This window comes from Mesoplodon mirus, assembly GCF_964341445.2.
Source record: "Mesoplodon mirus genome assembly, chromosome: 8".
Taxonomy (NCBI): Eukaryota; Metazoa; Chordata; class Mammalia; order Artiodactyla; family Ziphiidae; genus Mesoplodon; species Mesoplodon mirus.
The window spans coordinates 57,672,487-57,695,552 of NC_138984.1; the positions used below are offsets into that span (position 1 = coordinate 57,672,487).

At 36.0% G+C, this 23,066-nt stretch overlaps 1 protein-coding gene across 1 annotated transcript in view; it reads right to left on the minus strand.

Moving 5' to 3' along the window:
• The window catches only part of LRP1B (LDL receptor related protein 1B), a gene marked incomplete at its 3' end in the record, with an annotated part of 2,351,282 nt that overhangs the window by 49,626 nt on the left and 2,278,590 nt on the right, over positions 1-23,066 (minus strand). The gene's annotated exons all lie outside the window — the stretch shown is intronic.

The window sequence follows — 23,066 nt, forward strand, 5'->3', positions numbered from 1 at the left end:
GACAAATAGGAAACCAAAATAACAGCCAAGAAATTTCAAAGTATGACATTCCTGAGAGCCACCATTTGCTGACACATAATTTAAGATGAAAACATTTAGAAGGTTTTCTGGAAAAGTTTTCAGATTCTTAAAAATGTTAACAAAAGTGATGGCAGCCTTTCCTCTCTGGAGTCAGTTTTTCATTTATCATGGTTTAGGAGGCAAAGAGATAAAGTAACTTGTATAATTTGCTTAGAATTTTATGATTGCTGTCTTTAAAGGATTATATTAAAAAATAAAAACAAATTTAAGAAATACTAGAATGTATTCTTTTTCACATTCCTCCAATGTTTGACACAGCCTAAGATATTTTAAAAATTAAACTTATTGCATAGTCCTAAATATATCTTCTGTTTTCAGAACTGAGTTTAATAAAGTAGGCAAACACTGAATCCAGGTATGCCAATTAAATACTCACTAGGGAAAAATGTGTGCAAAACTCTGATTAGAGCTGATAAATTTTCATCAGAAAAGCATGTTTAAGAAAATTAGCATTTTCTAATTTATTACTAAAAATAGAAATATATCCCAAATATTTTATAGAGAAAACTGCAAATATTTAGAGTGAGATCTATTCTGAGCAAACACTGACATCTCGGAGTATCTAGGTAAAAGGAAAATGTAAGATTTAGAAAGCCAATTTAATAAAATTTTCATTTGAGTGAGACATATGGGGTGGGATTTTAAAAGTACCAGCATTTAAATCCTCAACAGGCTGCTGTTTCAAAATGTATATTAACAATGATGGCATCAGTAATTTTAGCAATAGTCAAAATTAACTCATAAAACTATCATGGCAATGTTGTTTTCAAATATCAGAGAAAGCTACATAACTTTTGTTTATAAAGGATGTTCTGGGTTGAGTATTCCTCTATTTTTAAAGCAATCCAGCTATAAAAGCTTATAGCAAGTAAGTATAAAGTGGTAGAGAGTCATTTGAGACTTGAAAGCAAGTTCACTTGCAGATGACAGCTAAATACAATTATCAGATGAGGCTAATTTAACCATACAAGTGAATAAGCATATGATGGCTTAAACGTAGAATAAGAATGAAGCACACACATATATGTAGTAACTCTCTCACCATAAACAAAGCATTTACCATGTTTAGGCACTAATTTCTTTATCAGGACATTGAATGGTACTAAAGTTCAATTCATTTCAGCCTAATAAAATTTATTAACATCTACTATGTTAATAGTATCTATAGTGTTAATATTGCCCTTACCCTCAGGGTGCCTATAATTTGACAGAATCTCAGGGCTAACACAATTGAAAAAACTTAAGATCAATAAAATATTTTAGTTAAGAACTATTTCTTTAAGACAATTCAGAGCACAAATTAATAACTCATTTGTAGAAAACTAGGAAGAATTTCATGAAGAAATGAGAGATGAACAATGCTTGGAATTGATCATGGAAAAGATCATCTCAGTTGGGAGTATCATTAAGAAAGTTATTGTCATCATGTTGTAGATTAATGAGAGGGCAGGGAATGTCTTACCTCATACTGGGAGAAGACATGGCCATCGTAGACAAACCCATGCAGTTCCTATATACATATTTTTTCTCCTTCTTTCTCTATCACTTCTCCATTCCAACTTTTCATCCTTTCTTTCTTCTAAGCTACTCACTTCAAAACTAAATGTTAAAGTAATGATTTCTGATATACTTAGATGTAACTTCCTCCTACTTTTCCTTCAATATGTTACCTTGCAAAATACATAATATGTATGTTTCTTTATATCCATATATCAATATCTATACAGATATATAGAGAGTGGTTTTTACACTGGTGTGATAAGTGATTACTATTTAATGAGAGTTCCCTAAAATATTGAGAAAGTCATCTTGAAAAGGTCACCTGACAGAGTAATATGTAGCAAATTATAAAAGATATCCCCTGGTCAAATGTGCAAGTTTCCTTTAGGTTAGATGTGTAGGCATAAAACATATATTCATATATAAAAATTGGCTTTCTACTTTACTTTCATAGTAATTCAAAGGTTACAGAAAATCACTTTAATTTTATTATTAATTAGTAGCATTACACTTTAACATGATTAAAACTAGGCATTGAATTACTGCAATTAATCAATAATCAATTTAATCCAGTATACTTTTGATTTATAAAGATTATTGTTCTTTGAAAACATTCTTGTAAATTGTTTCAACCTTAAGGGGATGAGATTAACTCATTACTCTTTTACGTACCCAGCTTACAAAAAGATACTGTAGCAATACACTTCTGATATAGCAACTAATGTGTTTTAGTTTCTATAGCCCCCTGACTCTTTTCTTCATTCAGACTGTATTAGCTTCTTAATTTACCCTGCTTTATTTTTCATCATCTCATTTCTCAGCACCAGACACTTAATATGTTGCATTTTTTTTTTTTTTTTTTTTTTGCTGTACGCGGGCCTCTCACTGTTGTGGCCTCTCCCGTTGCGGAGCACAGGCTCCGGACGCACAGGCTCAGCGGCCATGGCTCACGGGCCCAGCCGCTCCGCGGCATATGGGATCCTCCCAGACCAGGGCACGAACCCGTATCCCCTGCATCGGCAGGCGGACTCTCAACCACTGCGCCACCAGGGAGGCCCTGTTGCATATTTTTTATAAATACTAAAGTGTACCATGAGAGCAGTTTTCTGTTTTATTCATGACTAACTCTCAAGTCTCAGTGGCTGTCACACATTAGATGCCCTATTTATATTTGCTGAATTAATGAATGAGCACTGCCCCTTGGAAAGCAGGGCACTTCAGAAGGCAGAGAACAAGAGTCATACTGTAGATTTTTTAGTTTTAAAACTCCAAAGGCAGTTACAAATTTATGTGAATATGAGATCAATCAAGGTTAGTTTTACTTACTCCTGAAACTAACTGAAGTTTGCCAGGATATGTATGTGTGTTTCAGTTGGGGAGAGGAAGGTGGGAGATGAAAGAGGAAATTCAGATGGGAAGCAAAGATAGATGCCATCCAGCCTCAGTAAAAGGGCTCTTGGATATCTAGTGCCTACATAAAACAGACATTCAGCTGCTGGATCAATGAAACAACTACCAGATACTCCAGACCACCAGGTGAATGAAAGATATGACCTACCATTTTCCCAGAAATGGGCATTCCATAGACGTAGTCTAAACTTTTCAGCTTCCAACAGGTTTCATTTTGAAGTCATAGCCTAACCTATGTATGAAAGTAAACCTAGGAGATTAGTACAAGATGGTGGAGTAGAAGGATGTGTGCTCACTCTCTCTTGCAAGAGCATTGGAATCACAACTGACTGCTGAACAAATATCAACAGGAAGACACTGGAATTCACCAAAAAGGATACCCCACACCCAAAGAAAAGGAGAAGCCGCAATGAGACGATAGGAAGGGTTCAATCACAATTAAATCAAATCCCATAACCACTGGGTGGGTGACTCACAAACTGGAGAACACTTATACCACAGAAGTCCACCCACTGGAGTGAAGGTTCTGAGCCCCATATCAGGCTTCCCACCCTGGGAGTCCAGCAACGGGAGGAGGAATTTCCAGAGAAACAGACTTTGAAGGCTAGAGAGATTTGATTGTAGGACTTCGACAGGAGTGGGGGAGGCAGAGACTCCACTCTTGGAGGGCAAACACAAAGTAGTGTGCACATCAGGATGCAGGGGAAGGAGCAGTGACCCCATAGGAGACTGAACCAAACCTACCTGCTAGTGTTGGAGGGTCTCCTGCAGAGCCAGGGGGTGGCTGTGGATTACCATTGGGACAAGGACACTGACAGAAGAAATTCTGTGAAGTGCTCCTTGGCGTGAGCCCTCCTGGAGTCCACCATTGGCCCCACCAAGGAGCCAGGAAGGCTCCAGTGATGGGTTGCCTCAGGCCAAACAACCAACCCAGCCCCACCCATTAGCAGACAAGCAGATTAAAGTTTTACTGAGCTCTCCCAACCAGAATAACACCCAGCTCTACCCAGCACCAGTCCCTCCCATCAGGAAGCTTGGACAAGCCCCTTAGATAGCCTCATCCACCAAAGGGCAGAGAGCAGAAGCAAGAAGGACCACAATCCTGAAGCCTGTGGAATGAAAACCACATTCACAGAAAGAGAGAGAAAATGAAAAGGCAGAGGACTATGTACCAGATGAAGGAACAAGAAAAAAAACCCAGAAAAATGACTAAATGAAGTGCAGATAGGCAAACTTCCAGAAAAATAATTCAGAATAATGAGAGTGAAGATGATCCAAGACCTTGGAAAAAGAATGGAGGCAAAGACCAGAAGATGCAAGAAATGTTTAACAAAGACCTAGAAGAATTAAAGACCAAACAAACAGAGATGAACAATACAATAACTGAAATGAAAAATATATGAAAAGGAATCAAGAGCAGAATAACTGAGGCAGAATGGATAAGTGACCTGGAAGACAGAATGGTGGAATTCACTGCTGCAGAACAGAATAAAGAAAAGAGAATGAAAAGAAATGAAGACAGACTAAGAGACCTCTGGGACAACATTAAACGCACCAACATTCGCATTATATGGGTCCCAGAAGGAGGAGAGAGAGAGAAAGGACCCGAGAAAAAAACTGAGGAGATAATAATTGGAAACTTCCCTAACATGGGAAAGGAAAGAGACGACCAAATCCAGGAAGCGCAGAGAGTACCAGGCTGGATAAACCCAAGGAAGAACATGCCGAGACACATAGTAATCAAATTTGACAAAAATTAAAAACAAACAAAAATTATTAAAAGCAACAAGGGAAAAATGACAAAAAACATACAAGGGAACTTCCAGAAGGTTAACAGCTGATTTCTCAGCAGAAACTCTACAAGCCAGAAGGGAGTGGCACAATATATTTAAAGTGATGAAAGGGAAAAACCTACAACCAAGATTACTCTACCCAGCAAGGATCTCATTCAAATTTGGTGAAGAAATCAAAAGCTTTACAGACAAGCAAAAGCTAAGAGAATTCAGCACCACCAAACCAGCTCTACAACAAATGCTAAAGGAACTTCTCCAAGTTTGAAACACAAGAGAAGAAAAGGACCTACAAAACAAACCCACAACACTTAAGAAAATGGTAATAGGAACATACATATTGATAATCACTTTAAATGTGAATGGATTAAATGCTCCAGCCAAAAGACACAGGCTCACTGAATGGACACAAAAACAAGACCCATATAAATACTGTTTACAAGAAACCCACTTCAGACCTAGGGACAAATACAGACTGAAAGTGAGGGGATGGAAAAAGATATTCCATGAAAATGGAAATCAAAAGAAAGCTGGAGTAGCAATATTCATATCAGATAAAATAGACTTTAAAATAAAGAATGTTACAAGAGACAAGGAAGGACACTACGTAATGATCAAGGGATGAATCCAAGAAGAAGATATAACAATTATAAATATATATTCACCCAACATAGGAGCACTGCAATACATAAGGCGAATGCTAACAGCTATAAAAGAGGAATCAACTACTGTTGACTCTCACAATAATAGTGAGAGACTTTAACACCACACTGACACCAATGGACAGACCATCCAGACAGAATATTAATAAGGAAATGAAAACTTTAAATGACACAATAGGCTAGATAGATTTAATTGATATTTATAGGACATTCCATGCAAAAACAGCAGATTACACTTTCTTCTCAAGTGCACACAGAACATTCTCCAGGATAGATCACATCTTGGGTCACAAATCAAGCCTCAGTAAATCTAAGAAAATTGAATCATATCAAGCATCTTTTCTGACCACAACGCTATGAGATTAGAAATGAATTACAGGGAATAAAACATAAAAAAACACAAACACATGGAGGCTAAACCATACGTTACTAAATAACCAAGAGATCATTGAAGAAATCAAAGAGGAAATCAAAAAATACATAGAGACAAATGACAACAAAGCACAACAATCCAAAATCTATGGAATGTAGCAAAAGCCGTTCTAAGAGGGGAGTTTATAGCAATACAATCCTATCTAAAGAAATAAGAAAAATCTCAAATAAACAATCTAATGTTACACCTAAAGGAACTAGAGAAAGAAGAACAAACAAAATCCAAAGTTAGTAGAAGGAAAGAAATCATAAAGATGAGAGCAGAAATAAATGAACGAGAAACAAAGAAAACAGTAGCAAAGATCAATAAAACTGAAACCTGGTTCTTTGAGAAGATAAACAAAATTGATAAAACGTTAGCCAGACTCATCAAGAAAAACAGGGAGAAGACTCAAATCAATGAAATTAGAAATAAAAAAGAAGTTACAACAGACACTGCAGAAATACAAAGCATCCTAAGAGACTATTATAAGCAAATCTACATCAATAACATGGACAACCTGGAAGAAATGGACAAATTCTTAGAAAGGTATAACCTTCCAAGACTAAACCAGGAAGAAAGAGAAAATGTGAACAGGCCAATCACAAGTAATGAAATTGAAACTGTGATTAAAAATCTTCCAACAAACAGAAGTCCAGGACCAGATGGCTTCACAGGTGAATTCTATCAGTTATAGAAGAGCTAACACTCATCTTTCTCAAACTCTTCTAAAAAATTGCAGAGGAAGGAACACTCCTAAACTCATTCTATGAGGCCACCATCACCCTGATATCAAACCCAGACAAAGATACTACAGAAAAAGAAAATTACAGACCAATATCACTGATGAACATAGATGTAAAAATCCTCAACATAATACTAGCAAACAGAATCCAATAACACATTAAAAGGATCATACACCATCATCAAGTGGGATTTATCCCAGGGATGCAAGGATTCTTCAGCATACGCAAATCAATCAATGTGATACACCATATTAACAAACTGAAGAATAAAAACCATATGATCATCTCAATAGATGCAGTAAAAGCTTTTGACAAAATTGAACACCCATTTATGATAAAAACTCTCCAGAAAGTGGGCATAGAGGGAACCTATCTCAACATAATAAAGGCCACATATGACAAACCCACAGCAAGCTTCATTCTCAATGGTGAAAAATTGAAAGCATTTCCTCTAAGATCAGGAATAAGACAAGGATGTCCACTCTTGCCACTATTATTCAACATAGTTTTGGAAGTCCTAGCCATGGCAGTCAGAGAAGAAAAAGAAATAAAAGGAATACAAACTGGAAAGAAGAATTAGTACTGTCACTGTTTTGCAGATGACATGACACTATACATAGAGAATCCTAAAGATGCCATCAGAAAACTACTAGAGCTAATCAATGAATTTGGTAAAGTTGCAGGTTACAAAATTAATGCACAGAAATCTCTTGCATTCCTATACACTAACAATGAAAAATCAGAAAGAGAAATTAAGGAAACAAACCCATTCACCACTGCAACAGAAAGAATAAAATGCCTAGGAAAAAACTGAAAGGTGACACAAACAGATGGACCGATATACCATGCTCTTGGATTGGAAGAATCAATATTGTGAAAATGATTATAGTACCCAAAGCAATTTACAGATTCAATGCAATCCCTATCAAATTACCAATGGCATTTTTTACAGAACTAGAACAAAAAATCTTAAAATTTGTATGGAGACACAAAAGACCCCAAAGAGCCAAAGCAATCTTGAGGGAAAGAAATGGAGCTGGAGGAATCAGAATCCCTGACTTCAGACTATACTACACAGCTACAGTGATCAAGACAATATGGTACTGGCACAAAAACAGAAATACAGATCAATGGAACAGGATAGAAAGCCCAGAGATAAACCCACGCACTTTAGTCAACTAATCTATGACAAAGGAGGAAAGGCATACAGTGGAGAAGAGACAGCCTCTACAATAAGTGGTGCTGGGAAAATTGGACAGCTACATGTAAAAGAATGAAATTAGAACACTCCCTAACACCATACAGAAAAATAAACTCAAAATGGATTAAAGACCTACATGTAAGACTGGAACTATAAAACTCCTTGAGGAAAACATAGGAAGAACACTCTTTGACATACATCACAGCAAGATCTTTTTTGACCCACCCCCTAGAGAAATGGAAATAAAAACAAAAATAAACAAATGGGACCTAATGAAACTTAAAAGATTTTGCATAGGAAAGGAAAACATAAACAAGTGGAAAAGACAACCCTCAGAATAGGAGAAAATTTTTGCAAACAAATAACGGACAAAGAATTAATCTCCAAAATACATAAACAGCTCATGCAGCTCAATATTAAAAAAAAAAAAAACCCAAACAAAAAATGGGCAGAAGGGCTTCCCTGGTGGCGCAGTGGCTGAGAGTCCGCCTGCCAATGCAGGGGACGCGGCTTCGTGTCCCGGTCCGGGAAGATCCCACATGCTGCAGAGCGGCTAGGCCCGTGAGCCATGGCCGCTGAGCCTGCGCGTCAGGAGCCTGTGCTCCGCAATGGGAGAGGCTACAACAGTGAGAGGCCTGCGTAGCATCAAAAAAAAAAAAAAGGTAAGAAGACCTAAATAGACATTTCTCCAAAGAAGACATACAGATGGCCAAGGGGCACATGAAAAGCTGTTCAACATCACTAATTATTAGAGAAATGCAAATCAAAACTACAATGAGGTATCACCTCACACCTGTTAGCATGGGCATCATCAGAAGATCTACAAAAAACAAATGCTGGAGAGGGTGTGGAGAAAAGGGAACCCTCTTGCACTGTTGGTGGGAATTGATACAGCCACTATGGAGAACAGTATGGAGTTTCCTTAAAAAACTAAAAATAGAATTACCATATGATCCAGCAATACCCACTACTTGGCATATACCCACAGAAAACCATAATTCAAAAAGACTCATGCTTCCCAATGTTCATCACAGCAGTATTTACAATAGCTAGGTCATGGAAGCAACCTAAATGCCCACTGATAGACAAATGGACAAAAAAGATGTGGTCCATATATACAGTGGAATATTACTCAGCCATAAAACGAAACAAAATTGGGTCATTTGTAGAGACGTGGATGGACTTAGAGGCTGTTATACAGAGTGAAGTAAGTCAGAAAGAGAAAAACAAGTATTGTATATTAACACATATATGTGGAATCTAGAAAAATGGTACAGATGAACCGGTTTGCGAGGCAGAGATAGAGACACAGATGTAGAGAACAAATGTATGGACACCAAGGGGGGAAAGCCACGGGTGGGTGGAGGTGGTGGTGGGATGAATTGGGAGATTGGGATTGACATGTATACATTAATAAGTTTAAAATAGATAACTAATAAGAACCTGCTGTATAAGGAAAATAAAATTCAAACAAATAAAACTTAAAAAAGTAAAAATTAGAGAAAAAAAAGTATACCTATTCAAGAGATTATTTGCTTCAATAATAGAAATTGATCTCTCTGATCTATTTCCTTTATGTAACTCTATATAGAATTTCATTCTAAATTCATGGATCATTACAGAATTTATGTTTAAAAAATCTTGGTCCATAAACATGAATGCTAAGACATTAATAAATTAATTTTGTATTATCCAAATTATATATTACCTGAATATATATTACCTAAAATATATATTAGAATACACATTAATTATTATTATAAATGATAGGTACTCAAACTATCTATTAAAATTAAAATATAAATATTTGCATTTAATTGTAAATCTTAAAGGAAACTTTTTTAAAGATTACCTAACTTGAAATTCACAACTCTGAGAAGCAGATGGTTAAATTATTATAATTATTGTTTTTATAAATCATGTAACTGAGTTTCCCCTTTGATAATGAAAATAATTTTAAAATCCAAAGTTGTAGAATACTATTTGTTAGTCCACAATTGTCTACTTTGTATGATTTTAAATGATTCTGAAAGAATGTTTTAATTCCATATTATCACCTCTAAACCCCAATATTTCATCCTCAAATCTGGATTCCATCTTGACAGATTCCAGTGAACTTAGAGTGTATAATCAATGAAGTTCCAGAAAGCCACTGAAATTATATGCAAACTGTTTTATGTATTTGTTTTATTTGACAGGAGATTCTTAAAAGGATCAGAAGCCTATACTACCTTTCAAATTAAGGAGCATTGATATCTGGAGTAGAAAAATTCTAGCTTAATTCCAGTTATTCATGATCTAGAATGATTCATGAAAGTGACCTGAGTTTTCAAGTAGTCAGTTAAACATGGTGCCATTTATTATGTGGTCATATCCACACCAATTTGTTTCTTTCCAGAACTATGTTGATTATATCATTCACTTGCAAGGAAAGCTTGCCCTCAGTTCATTACAATATAGATTTTCTTCTGAGTTCTTAAAACTAATAAAGTACAAATTATTTTATCAAACTGAAAATTAGGTTATTATTACCACAGTTTTAGTCATGGATCTTCAAATGGTAATGCAGATCTAAAAATTCAAATTTAGCTACTTGAACTTTGGATTGATTTTCTAATACTATTCTGTAACAAGTAACTTTCTATTTTTCAGAGTATCCTATACTTATGATGTATCTGAATCTTTAGTGCAATCCCCAATAAGTGGGCTTTTCTAATAATATTTCGTTTTCATATAATTAATCATCTATATTGTGAGAAATTATTGGCTATCTCTGGGATCCCCTTTCTATTTTACTTTGCTCTTTTTAGTGTTACTTCATTTGTCAGAAAACAATGGATCTTAGTATATATCCATTTATTAAAATCAAACTTTATGAAAATTATATTTTTGCATTCATGAGAATGAAACTGAATAAATAAAATTATGAATGTACTGTCTTGATTTAAACAAAGTTATGACCTTCTTTATTTAATGAGTTACATATTCATAGGATAAATTATAAACCTTCCCTCCTTTTTTGGTTTATTGCATTCTGGGACTCAGAAGCTCTAAGCTTAAAATTTGGAGAATATTTTTTTTCTTACCATGAGAACCAGTGATGTTTGCCATACTAATATTTGCCATTTTTATCAATAATCAATATAAGTACAAACTTTTTCTTGCAGAATATTAATTACCAATTACCAAAAGAGGTTCTATGTTTTGATTGAAACAGAATAACAACACCACTTTATAGTGATGAAATCTTTAATACTTAAACATGAAGGTTATCATATTAACTATAAGATAGGAATCTTATTTAACTGTCTTATATTTAAAGTATTTAAAGATTCCTGACTCATGACATTTTTTCAAAACATGTCAGCTGACATTCCAAATCTCATATAAAGCATGATGTTTTAAATTTACATTTGATATAATTATTTTAAAAATGATGTTAGCAGATGCATTTAACTAGAAACAGTTTGCTTGGTTTGAGGTAAGCCCCAAGTAAAAATTTTTTTTCAATCTGTGTGTCTGTCTGTGCATACTTTATGTACTATATGGTCTTCTCATACCCAACTCTATGTAGATAATTATGAATCCATTCAGTTTACTTAACACCAAGTACAACAGAATCACAATAATAGGTGGTTTCTATTCATGCAAAACTTTGCTTTTTTTTTCTTTTTGAGGGCTCCCACTGGGCATGTTCAGTTTATTTCAATACAAGTGCCTCTTTAAACAGTTACTAACCATTATTTGTATAGCAGGTTATTTTCAACCTTCAGTTAGGCAGTTTTAAGGCTGTTTTTCGTAGTCCTTCATATTACTTTGTATATTCACTCTTCCTTAAGTTGGAAAAAGAAGAGCAAATACCTGTTGGTAGGGCTAATGTGGCATGAAAGCAGAAAAAGAAGTCATCTAAACTTGGCAAGGTAACAGGTGATGCACTGTTTCAAGAGTATTGTGAGATTAGAATTGTCTCAAAATCAAATGAAGCTGGCATAGAAGAAAGTTGCTGCTATAATGCCAGCAAAAGTAATTAAACATTCTTAATTTTTTTTAGTTATACTTACCAAAATTATTAACTGTAATCACTAAAAGTTAATTACTGAAACATAATTACACTAAAGGTGTAAGTTACATGATATAGAAATAAAAGTTTATTCATAATTAACTTTATAAACATGTTGTTGGAATTTGAAATATAATTGTGTAAAATAAGTATGCTTCTAAATAGTATGGCATAACACCCATTTCTGATCTCCAACTAATCATTTTTTGACTATATAACTCTTAAGTCACAGCCTTTAATCTGAAAAGACATATCATTTGGTTCTTTATTCACCAAAAATTAAGTAGGCAAGTATCTTCAAAAGAGCTTTTATACCAATGTATCTCTAATGCTTAGAACAATAAATGAGACCCAGAAATGTTCAATATATATCAGTTGAATAAATTAATTTTAATAATCACAATATGTACTTTGACATATGACATAAATCTTCTTAGATTTAGTTCAGTTTCCAATAAATTATTTTTTATATTACCACATTTTTCCTGAATATTGTCCCTCTTATTATTTTTACATTTCCTTTAAATGAAGGCACAACATTACAGTAAAAATCTGTTTTTAGTAATTCTAGTTTTACTAAGGGATCAAAATTGTCTTCAACAATATTTTTATAACTGACAATTTCTTCTAAAATACGTAGAGTTAAAAAATTAATGTTATTACATTATCTTACCCTCAGCTCACTATTCTCTGTCCTGCTCACATGAGAAAAGAAATGTATTTATTTTCCTTCACACATGTTAATTCAAATATAATTGTATTTTTTCACTATATTTTTCAAACTTAAAACACAGGCACAAAGTTTCTCATGGAGTGTAGCTCTTAATGAGCTAGTAAGTAAAGGTGGCCCAGAACTTTGGCCCTGCCTTTTCAGTGGGATCTTGTCAGAGAACAGAAAAAACTGAGCCTAGCAGGCTGGAAACAGAATCCTGCTACTTGGTTTACATTCACTCACATACTTAACATTATCTACTAAGACCAGGCAGTGACTTAACTCCCAAGATTTATAAGATATGCAAAACACCATGGCCTGTTTCGTATTCTAGTGGGGTAGAGAGTCAAGAATATGAATGATGACATTAATACAGAGTGAAAGTGCCAAAGAGAAGTGCTGAACGTCCTACAGCAAAGGGAAGTTAAGAAGACAAAGTTGGGGAATTAGGCTTGGCAGATATTCAGGATACCATGTGTGAAGAAAAAGATGTATGATCAATTAAAAGGGGCACATTTTGGACACAATAGACAGGTTTCCAAGGTTCAAGAAAGGTACATAAGGAAATGTGTTGTAATAATCCAGGCAAGAGATGATGAAGGCCTGAATGAAGGCAATGCTTATCTTCTCACCAAGAGAAAAAGAATCGGGGGACAGGGCTCCAAAATACTTTAATACTCTAGGTGTGAATGTTCTAAGAATCTTGAATACTTGAATATCTAGGCAATTGTTACTCCCAATTGATAATTTCACTTTTAAGTCATGGTCCTTTCTTGGAGTTCAAAGGTCAGTTCTAATTGGCCTTCATACTAACTGAAAAGATTCTATTCTATTTTCCTGGTCATTATTAGTCTTTTGGTCTCTTCTGCTTGGGCCTGCCATAGTCTGAATCAAGTCAAGGTTAAAATAATTATTAAAACCTCTCTTCAATGGAGTAGAAACTTGAAAAGACCAGGTTGAGCCAGTGTGCCACCTGAGCTTTGAGTGTTCTCAATAGTGAGTCTAAAAAGATGCAATATAATGGGAAAGCTATTAAACGACAGGAAAATACACCAGAAGCCTTGTGGAGTCAGACCTGCAAGGCTGTAAACTGTGGTTCCTATGTTGCAGATTAGGGAGAATGACTTCATCACATTTTTTGGCATTCATGAAGTTGGACTAATAATACTAACCTCATAGGGTTGTATGAGCATTTGTCATAATATCTTATATTCATATATCAGATAAAATAAAGTATAACAGCACATATCTCTGTGACCAACACATTATGTATGTTCAGTAAGTGTTATTTCTCTTGCCGGCCCTCCCCTAAGAAAATCAAATAGAAAAAGAAAAACTAAATTTCAGAAGGCTTTCCCTACCTGGGCCTTTGCAAATGCTGTTCCACTCAATGCATTGTCTCTTTACCTGGTTAGCTTTTCTTTCTTCTGGTCTCAGCTTAGGAGATAATTCCTTCAAGAAATCTTTTCTGTTGGCTGAATTCTGTGTTCTTTCTTGGGAGCTGGTCTTTGTGTTTCATTAAACTGGTCATTAAAATTATTATTTGTTTCCTTTTTTTTTTTGCAGTACGCGGGCCTCTCACTGTTGCAGCCTTTCCCGTTGCGGAGCACAGGCTCCGGACGCGCAGGCTCAGTGGCCATGGCTCAGGGGCCCAGCCACTCCGCGGCATGTGGGATCTTCCCAGACCGGGGCACGAACCCACATCCCCTGCATCGGCAGGCAGACTCTCAACCACTGCGCCACCAGGGAAGCCCTATTTGTTTCCTTTTCAGAATCATACATTAGACTGTAAGCCCTTTGAGGGCAGGAAATACCTCTGATGCCACTGTTTCCTCCATGCCTAACATAGGGACAGGCTCACTGTAAACTCCAAAATATGTTCACTGACCAACTGACTAATGGAATAAAATTGCTCTGGAAGGAAAATGGTAAAAATAATCCCATTGTGTCTTCACATATGTTAGGTTCAAAACTATAGTTCATAACTTTTATAAGTTACTTGATAGACTATGGCTCTAATACCAGTTACAATAGATGACATGTTGGATTACTGTCAGATACTCCAAATTTTATAAACTTGAGATACTACTTAATGTCTGTACTTACTGGAATCAGTGGGAGCAAGCCATACAGGTATATTTCTAATAAACTGAGTTCAAATTGACATTATAATGGTTCCTCAAGCAGGTCACTAGAGGACTTTGAAAACATCAGTGAGATGACAAACAGATTGCCATTTGATTTGAATACCTGGCTCTTAGACACAGATTGAATTGGTCCTCCTTGGCTCTTCTGCCCTGATATCATTACTGTTTAATTAAAAATAACCTCCGATATTGTTGACCTCATACTGAACACCCAGATTTAAATGAAGAATGCCATATTTATAATTTTGTTGATGTATACTAGGAATCCTTGCTCCCTAACTGCATGAAATGGAGTTATATTTGTTTGACTAAAAGAATACTTAATTTTACTTTTGCCATTATTTATCACTGTCTCTCCTCCCTGGGCACTGGTGTTAAAATTAATTTGCTTTTCAGACCTCGGATTTTATATTGCCATTAGTGTTGTGAAATGTTTTTACTCAGAACAACTAAGAACTGATGTTTTACTTCCCACTAATGGACCTTTAATTAGGCACTGTAATGAACCATTCTGTCATTTCTTCATTTATAGAGAGAAGATTTTGTATATGCAAGATACAATTTTGACAGAACACCAGGTCCATTGAACCTTGCCAACTCGCATCTAACAGATCCTAAATTTATTACACTTTTGTCAGCTGTTGGATTTATCATTTTAATGATACCATCCACAGACATTTTGCTGCCAAAGAACAGCATCAACGTTTGTTGATATTTTGATCAACAACTCCTGGGGTCCAATTCTGACTGTACTATTACTTCTCTGGGACCTTGAGCAAGTTATTTAACCTCTGCCTAAGGATTAATTGGTTAATTTTAATAAGTGCTTTGTTGTAAAAGGTGCTATGATTGCTAATAGTGATAATAAAATTATAATGCAGCCTTTTATAATGCATCAGGCTACCTCAGACTGTGATTCTATTAAGTTGCTAACTAAAATATAAGCTAACTGAATTTATTCTTTTTAAGAATACAAATCATGATAATGATGGCCACATAGTATTTTTTTTTAACTTAGTTTAAAAAAAATCAAATATGGTGATGCTTCACCTTAAACAAAACAAAACAAAACAAAAAAGGCTGGTGTACCATGATGATGGACCAATTGGGAACTGAGAAACAGCTCCACACAAAAATACCATTTGATTGTACCCTAATTAAATGTAGCTTTTGAGCATTACACTGATAATTCTTTTATAAACTTGCCTCCAAACTGTTTTCATTTACTTATCTATGATTATGTATTTGTTCATTTGTTTATTTGACCAATGCCACTGTTGGGTGTGGTCTCAAAGAGGTCATCCCAGACAAATAGAAGGAATATACACAACTAATAACACTAGGTAAAAGTGAATAGAGCTAAAAAGAAATAAAGAAGCAGTGACTTGAAAATTTAGAAGACAGAGAGACTAATTCAAACTGAGGGTGGTTATGAACAACTTCAAAAAGGAAATGATTTTTGAGCTGGACAGAGACAGACAGATAGGATTTGGCACTGAGAGATTAGGGTGAGGAGAAATATGAAGAAAGTGCATTTCAAAGGGAGAGAATAGCATGAGAAAGTCACAATGCCAAGGAAGTTGACCTTTGGAGAAGCATGATCAGTGTGGTTTTAGTAGAATAAAGGAGAGAGTGCAAAAATAGTTGGGATAGTAAGTAGGGTCTGCATTATGCAGGATCATGGTTGGCATTGCCCTGATTCACTTGGACATCATTCAGTGTGGTGGGAAATGTGGAGCTGAAAAGAAAAAAAAAACCCTGCACGTTAGTAGATGGGAGTTGTGCTGGACTATTATGCTATGTTGAGAGGCGGGAGATGAGAGGATGCAAGTAACATGTGAGGAGGATACACACATATAACTGGACTGTATTTGCCAGATAAACTGCTGGTCTGTGATGCATATCACTTAAGAGATAAATTGGGTGAACAATGTGAAAAGGGCATTGGATTAGGGTAGTGGCATCTATATATGTTGAAAAGAGGCTGACCTAATATGAGGAGAATATACATATAGGAAAGGAAACATCAAATGTAAAATAGATAGCTAGTGGGAAGCAGCCACATAGCACAGGGAGATAAGCTCGGTGCTTTGTGACCACCTAGAGGGGTGGGATAGGGAGGGTGGGAGGGAGGCTCAAGAGGGCGGGGATATGGGGACATGTGTATGCATAAGGCTGATTTGCAGCAACTAACACAACAATGTAAAGCAATTATACTCAAATAAAGATTAAAAAAAAAACTGAATCTCTTTGCTGCAGAAGTGGTCTCCTGCTATAATATCAGAGAAAAAATATTTAATATTATTTTTGATTCTCAAATAAATCAGTATATATAGTTTGATTCTATGTTGTTCCATGTACTTTCTACAATGACCAGAGACCTAGGCCACTCTCTGTGAGGTCCTCAAAGATATCAGATAATCTGGGGACCACAATGTTAAGTAATTTTTAAGGGTGTGGACCCTGGGGTTGGATTGTATGAGCTTAAATCTTGGCTCTCCCAATTAGTAACTGTGTGATCGATCTTCAGGAGGCTATTTATGCCTCCCTAGTAGCCTCCTCTGTAAAATGAGAATAAAAATAAATAGCTACATTATTTATAGTATTAAATGGATTAACAGAATTTATTTAAAAAAAAGAAGTAATTACAAGAGTGCCTAGATGTAGAAAGATCTCAGTAAATGTGACTGAGATCAAAAATCAGTTTTTTGGGGGGATAAAACAAAACTGTGGCTGCTATTTTGAGAATAAATACAGAGGGTGCAGAGAGGAAGCATGGAGATAAATTAGTAATAATCCAGGCAAGAGATACTGGTAACTTCTATAAGGGTAGTGAGAATAGAGGTGATGAGAAGCATTCAGATTCTGGGTATGTTTTAAAGGTAAATGTGAGAATAAGGGTGGGGTATAAAAGAAAGAGAGGAGTCAAAAGTGACTCCAAGATTTTTGGACCTGAACAATGTGTATTTCCCTCTACAAACACAGGGAAAACTATGGTAGACAAATTTTTGGATGAGAAAATCAGGTTAATTTAGAGCCAAGTCAAGCTGTCAAATAGACATTTAGGTATAAACATCTGGGATTCAGGCAACAGCTAGTTCAGCTAGAAATATAAATTTGGAATCATTCATATTTGGATGGTATTAAAAGCCAATTAGTTGAAATCATCTAGGCAGTGGGTCTCAATCTTAGTCATATATGTGAAATACCTGGAAAACTTTAAATATTATAGATGTCCTATTTCAGGCTAACAGGATCAAAGTCTTTGGAGGTAACTTGGTAAACTGTATTTAATAAAAGCTGTTGAGCCCATTCTAATGTGCAGAGTCATATGGAAGTCAAGGGGTGGGTGTTTTAGAGAAGTGAGCTGTGAGAGCCATGGATTGGGTGCTTAGTGCTTGAGTCCTACACAGGGGAGATAAGCCCCCTTGTTAAGTTGGAGGGCCACTGGGACTAACAGGCTGTAGGAACCGCTGCTTTTGAGGAGAGCATGCATACTGGCTTACCCTCAAGGCAGAGCAGAAAGGGCAGATTGAAACTTCCTGGCTGGCTTTCTTACCACCTCTGTGCATGCCTAGCCCAAGCTGAGCAAATGCTCCAGCCCTGCTTGCTGCATGTCACAGTGCAGCATTCAATCTGGGGCTGCCACAACTGGGGAGAAAAACTCAACTATGGGACACAGAGGCGACAGGTCCCAGGGTGGAGCCCAGGTGGGGCAGCCATGGCCATCGATGGCAATTACTCAAGCAGTGCATCAGAAGCCACCCAGATCTCTGACAGTGGCTGCTCTACCACAGCCCACACCCCACATATGCAGAGAGTCCATGTAGGCCTCACCTTCCCTGCAGTGTGATTCTACAATAGGGCAGTGGCAATAGAGGCCATGGGGAGTCATTGGCTTTGAGGGACAAAGGGGACTTGGACTTGAAGCTGCATCTGAACAGAGTGAGGGAAATAACTGCTGATGCCTGCACAGGCAGTGCATCAGAGACAGCTTGAACCTCTGTCTGAGACAGACATGGGCTGAGAGCCCATGTGAGACCCCCTTGCTTTGACACTATCCTACTCTGGGAAGAGGGTCTCAGTGCTGGGAGAGGGGAAAGCACACACTTAAAGGAAACTGAGGTACCTTGGGGATGACCCTCATGGCTTTTGCTTCAGCAACTTGGGATCAGACCCCAGCCCTGATAGGGCCAATATGTCCATCGAGCAAAGAGAAACTCTTGCCTTACACCCAGCTCCAGCTGAAGCCCCTCCATCTCCAGCCCCATCCCCTACCAAGGTGTTAGCTGCCAGCACACCCTAAGGAAAGACATGACTTGTATATAGGACAAATCCAGCTCTGCCACCAAAGGCACTGAGCACACACAGTCTGTATAGAAATGTTTCCATATAAGAACACCCTCAAGACTGAAATAGGTAATTGTTTCACATAATTCATAGAGGCAGAGAAAGTTAAGCAAAATGAAGAGGGAGGGAAATATTCTCAACTGAAAGAGCAAAAGTAAAACCATGAAAGAAAATAATGAAACAGAAGTAACCAATTTATCAGATAAATAATTCAAAGCATTGGTAATAAGAATGTTAACTGAATAGGGAAAATAATAGATAAACACAGTGAAAATTTTAACAAGGAACAAGAAAATATAAAAAAGACCCAATCAGAAATGAAGAATTCAACAACTGAAATAAAAACACAGTAGAAGGAATGGACAGAGTAAGTAATAGAGAAGAATGCATAAGTGATCTGGAAGATAGAAGACTGCACATCATCCAATCAGGGCACCAAAACGAAAAACAAGTTTTAAAAAAAGTGAAAACAGTTCGGGCTTCCCTGGTGGTGCAATGGTTGAGAGTCTGCCTGCCGATGCAGGGGACACGGATTCGTGTCCTGGTCTGGGAGGATCCCACATGCCATGGAGAGGCTGGGCCTGTGAGCCATGGCCGCTGAGCCTGCGCGTCCGGAGCCTGTGCTCCGCAACGAGAGAGGCCACAACAGTGAGAGGCCCGTGTACCGCAAAAAAAAAAAAAAAAAAAAAAAAAAAGAACAGTTTAAGAGAGCTCTGTGATAATGTTAAGCATACCAACATTTGCATTATAGGGATCCCAGAAGGAGAAGAGTGAGAGAAAGAGATTGAAAATATATTTGAGGAAATTATGGCTGAAAACTTCCAAAACCTGAGGAAGGAAACAGATATCTAGATATAGGAAGGACAGAGGTCCCAAACAAGATGGAGTGAAACAGAGACCTATACCAAGACAAATAATTAAATGGCAAAAGTTGAAGATAAAGAGATAATTCTAAAGGCAGCAAGAGAAAAATAAAGAGTCATATACCCCGAAATGCCCATAAGGGTATTAGGAAGGAAATAATAAATATCAGAGAGTAAATAAATAAAATAGAGACAAAAAACTAGAAAAAAAATCAATGAAACCATGAGCTGTTTTTTTGATAAAGATAAACAAAATTGATAAACCTTTAGCCAGGCTCACCGAGAAAAAAAGAGAGGACACAAATAAAATCAGAAATGAAAGAGGAGAAATAACAACCAATAGCAATGACAAACAGTTACATGCAAACAAATTGGACAATCTAGAAGAAATGGACAATTTTCTAGAAACAAATCACCTCCCAAGACTAAATCAAGAAGAAACAGATAATTTGAACAGAATGATCACTAGTAGTAAATTGAATTTCTAATAATAATAATAATTAAAAAAAAAAACTCCCAGCAAACAAACTCTAAGATCAGATGGCTTCATAGGAAAACTCTACTAAACATATAAGGAAGAGCTGATACATATACTTCTCAAACTATTCCAAAAATTTGAGAACAGAACACTTCCACATTCATTCTATGAGGCCACCATTACCCTGATACCAAAATCAGACAAAGACACTACCAAAAAAAAAAAAAGAAAGAAAGAAAACAAGAGGCCAATATCTTTGATGAATATAGATGCAAAAATCCTCAACAAAATATTAGCAAGCCAAGTCCAACAATATATAAGAAGGATCATATAGCATGATCAAACTGGATTTATTCCAGGGATACATGGATGGTTCAATATTTGCAAATATATCAATTTGATACGCCACATTAACAAAAGGAAGCATAAAAATTATGTGTTCATTTCAATTGACGCAGAAAAAGCATTTGACAAAATTCAACTTCCATTCTTGATTAAAAACTCTCATCAAAATGGTGAAAGAGGGAACATATCTCAACATAATAAAGGCCATGCATGGCAAACGCACAACTAACATCATACTCAACAGTGAAAAGCTGAAAGTTTTTCCTTTAAATTCAGGAACAGAAAAGGATTCCCACTTTCACAACTTCTATTTAACATAGCATTGGAAGGCCTATCCACAGCAATCAGACAAGATAAAGAAATAAAACGTATCCAAATTGGAAGGGAAGAGGTAAAACTGTCACTATTTGCAGATGACAGTGATACTCTATGTAGAGAACCCTAAAGCCTCCACCCATAAACTATTAGAACTAATAAATAAATTTAGTAAAATTGCAGGATACAAGATTAATATACAGAAATCTGTTGCTTTCCCATACTCTAATAATGAAATACCAGAAAGAGAAAACAAACAAACAAAAATTCTTCTAAAAATCACATCAAAAAGAACAAAATACCTAAGAATAAAATTAACTAAGGAGGTGAAAGACCTACACTTTGAAAACTATAAAACATTGTTCAAAGAAATTGAAGATGATACAAAGAAATGGAAAGATATCTATGATCTTGGATTGGAAGAATTAATATTGTTAAAATGGTCACACTTCCCAAAGCTATTTACAGATGTAATGCAATCCCTATCAAAATACCTAAATACATTTTCACAGAACTAGAAGAAATAATTCTAACATTTATATGGACCCACAAAAGACCCCAAATTGCTAAAGCAATCCTGAGGGGGGAAAAATAAGCAAAGTTGGTGGTATAACCTTCCCAGACTTCAGACTATACTCCAAACTATAGTAATCAAAACAGTATAGTATTGGCACAAAAACAGACACATAGATCAATGGAAAAGAATAGAGGGCCCACAAATAACTCCATGCACTTACAGTCAATCTTACAAAGGAGGCAAGAATATACAATGGAGAAAAGACAGTCTCTTCAACAAGTGGTGCTGAAAAAGCTGGACAGCTACATGTAAAACAATGAAATTAGAACACTGCCTCACACCATATGTAAAAAAAAAAAACTCAAAATGGTTTAAAGACCTAAATGTAAGGCCTGAAACCATAAGACTTTAAGAGAACATAGGCAGGATACTCTTTGACATAAATTGTAGCAGTATTTTTTGGATCTGTCTCCTAAGGTAAAAGAAAATGGGACCTAATTAAACTTAAAAGCTTTGCATAGCAAAGGGAACCACTGACAAAATGAAAAGACAACCTACTGATGGGAGAAAATATTTGCAAATGATATGACTGATAAGTGGTTAATATTGAACATATATAAACAGTTCATACAACTCAACATTAAAAAAAAACCGACCTGATTAAAAAATGGAAAGAAGACCCCAAAATACATTTTTCTGAAAAAAGACATACAGATGGTTAACGTGAAAAGATTCTGAACATCACTAATTATTAGAGAAATGCAAATCAAAACAACGAGCTCTCATGTCACACCTGTCAGAATAGCTATCATCGAAAAGTCTACAAACAACAAATATTGTCGAGGATGTGGAGAAAAGGGAACTTTTGTACACTGTTGGTGGGAATGTAAATTGATGCAGCCACTATGGAAAACAGTATGGCAGTTCCTCCAAAAACTAAAAATAGAACTGCCATATGATTCTGGTCCTGGGTATATATCTGGACAAAATGAAAGCACTAATTGAAAAATATATATGCACCCCAATGTTCACAGCAGCACTATCTACAATAGCCAAGATATGGAAGCAACCCAAGTGTCCATCAACAGAAGAATAAAGAAAATGTATATATACAATGGAATATTACTCAGCCACAAAAAAAGAATGATATTCTTCCATTTGCAGCAATGTAGATGGACCTAGAGAATATTATGCTTTGTGAAATAAGTCAGACAGAGAAAGACAAATACTGTGTGATATCACTTATACGTGGAATCTAAAGAATAAAACAAATGAATGTATAGAGCAAAACAGAAACAGACTCATGGATATAGAAAACAAACTAGTGGGGAGAGGAAAGGGAGGAGGGGCAAGATAGGGGTATCAGATTAAGAGATACAAACTACTATGTATAAAATAGATAAGCGACAAGGATACTTTGTACAGCACAGGGAATTATAACCATTATTTTGTAATAACTTTAAGTGGTATATAATCT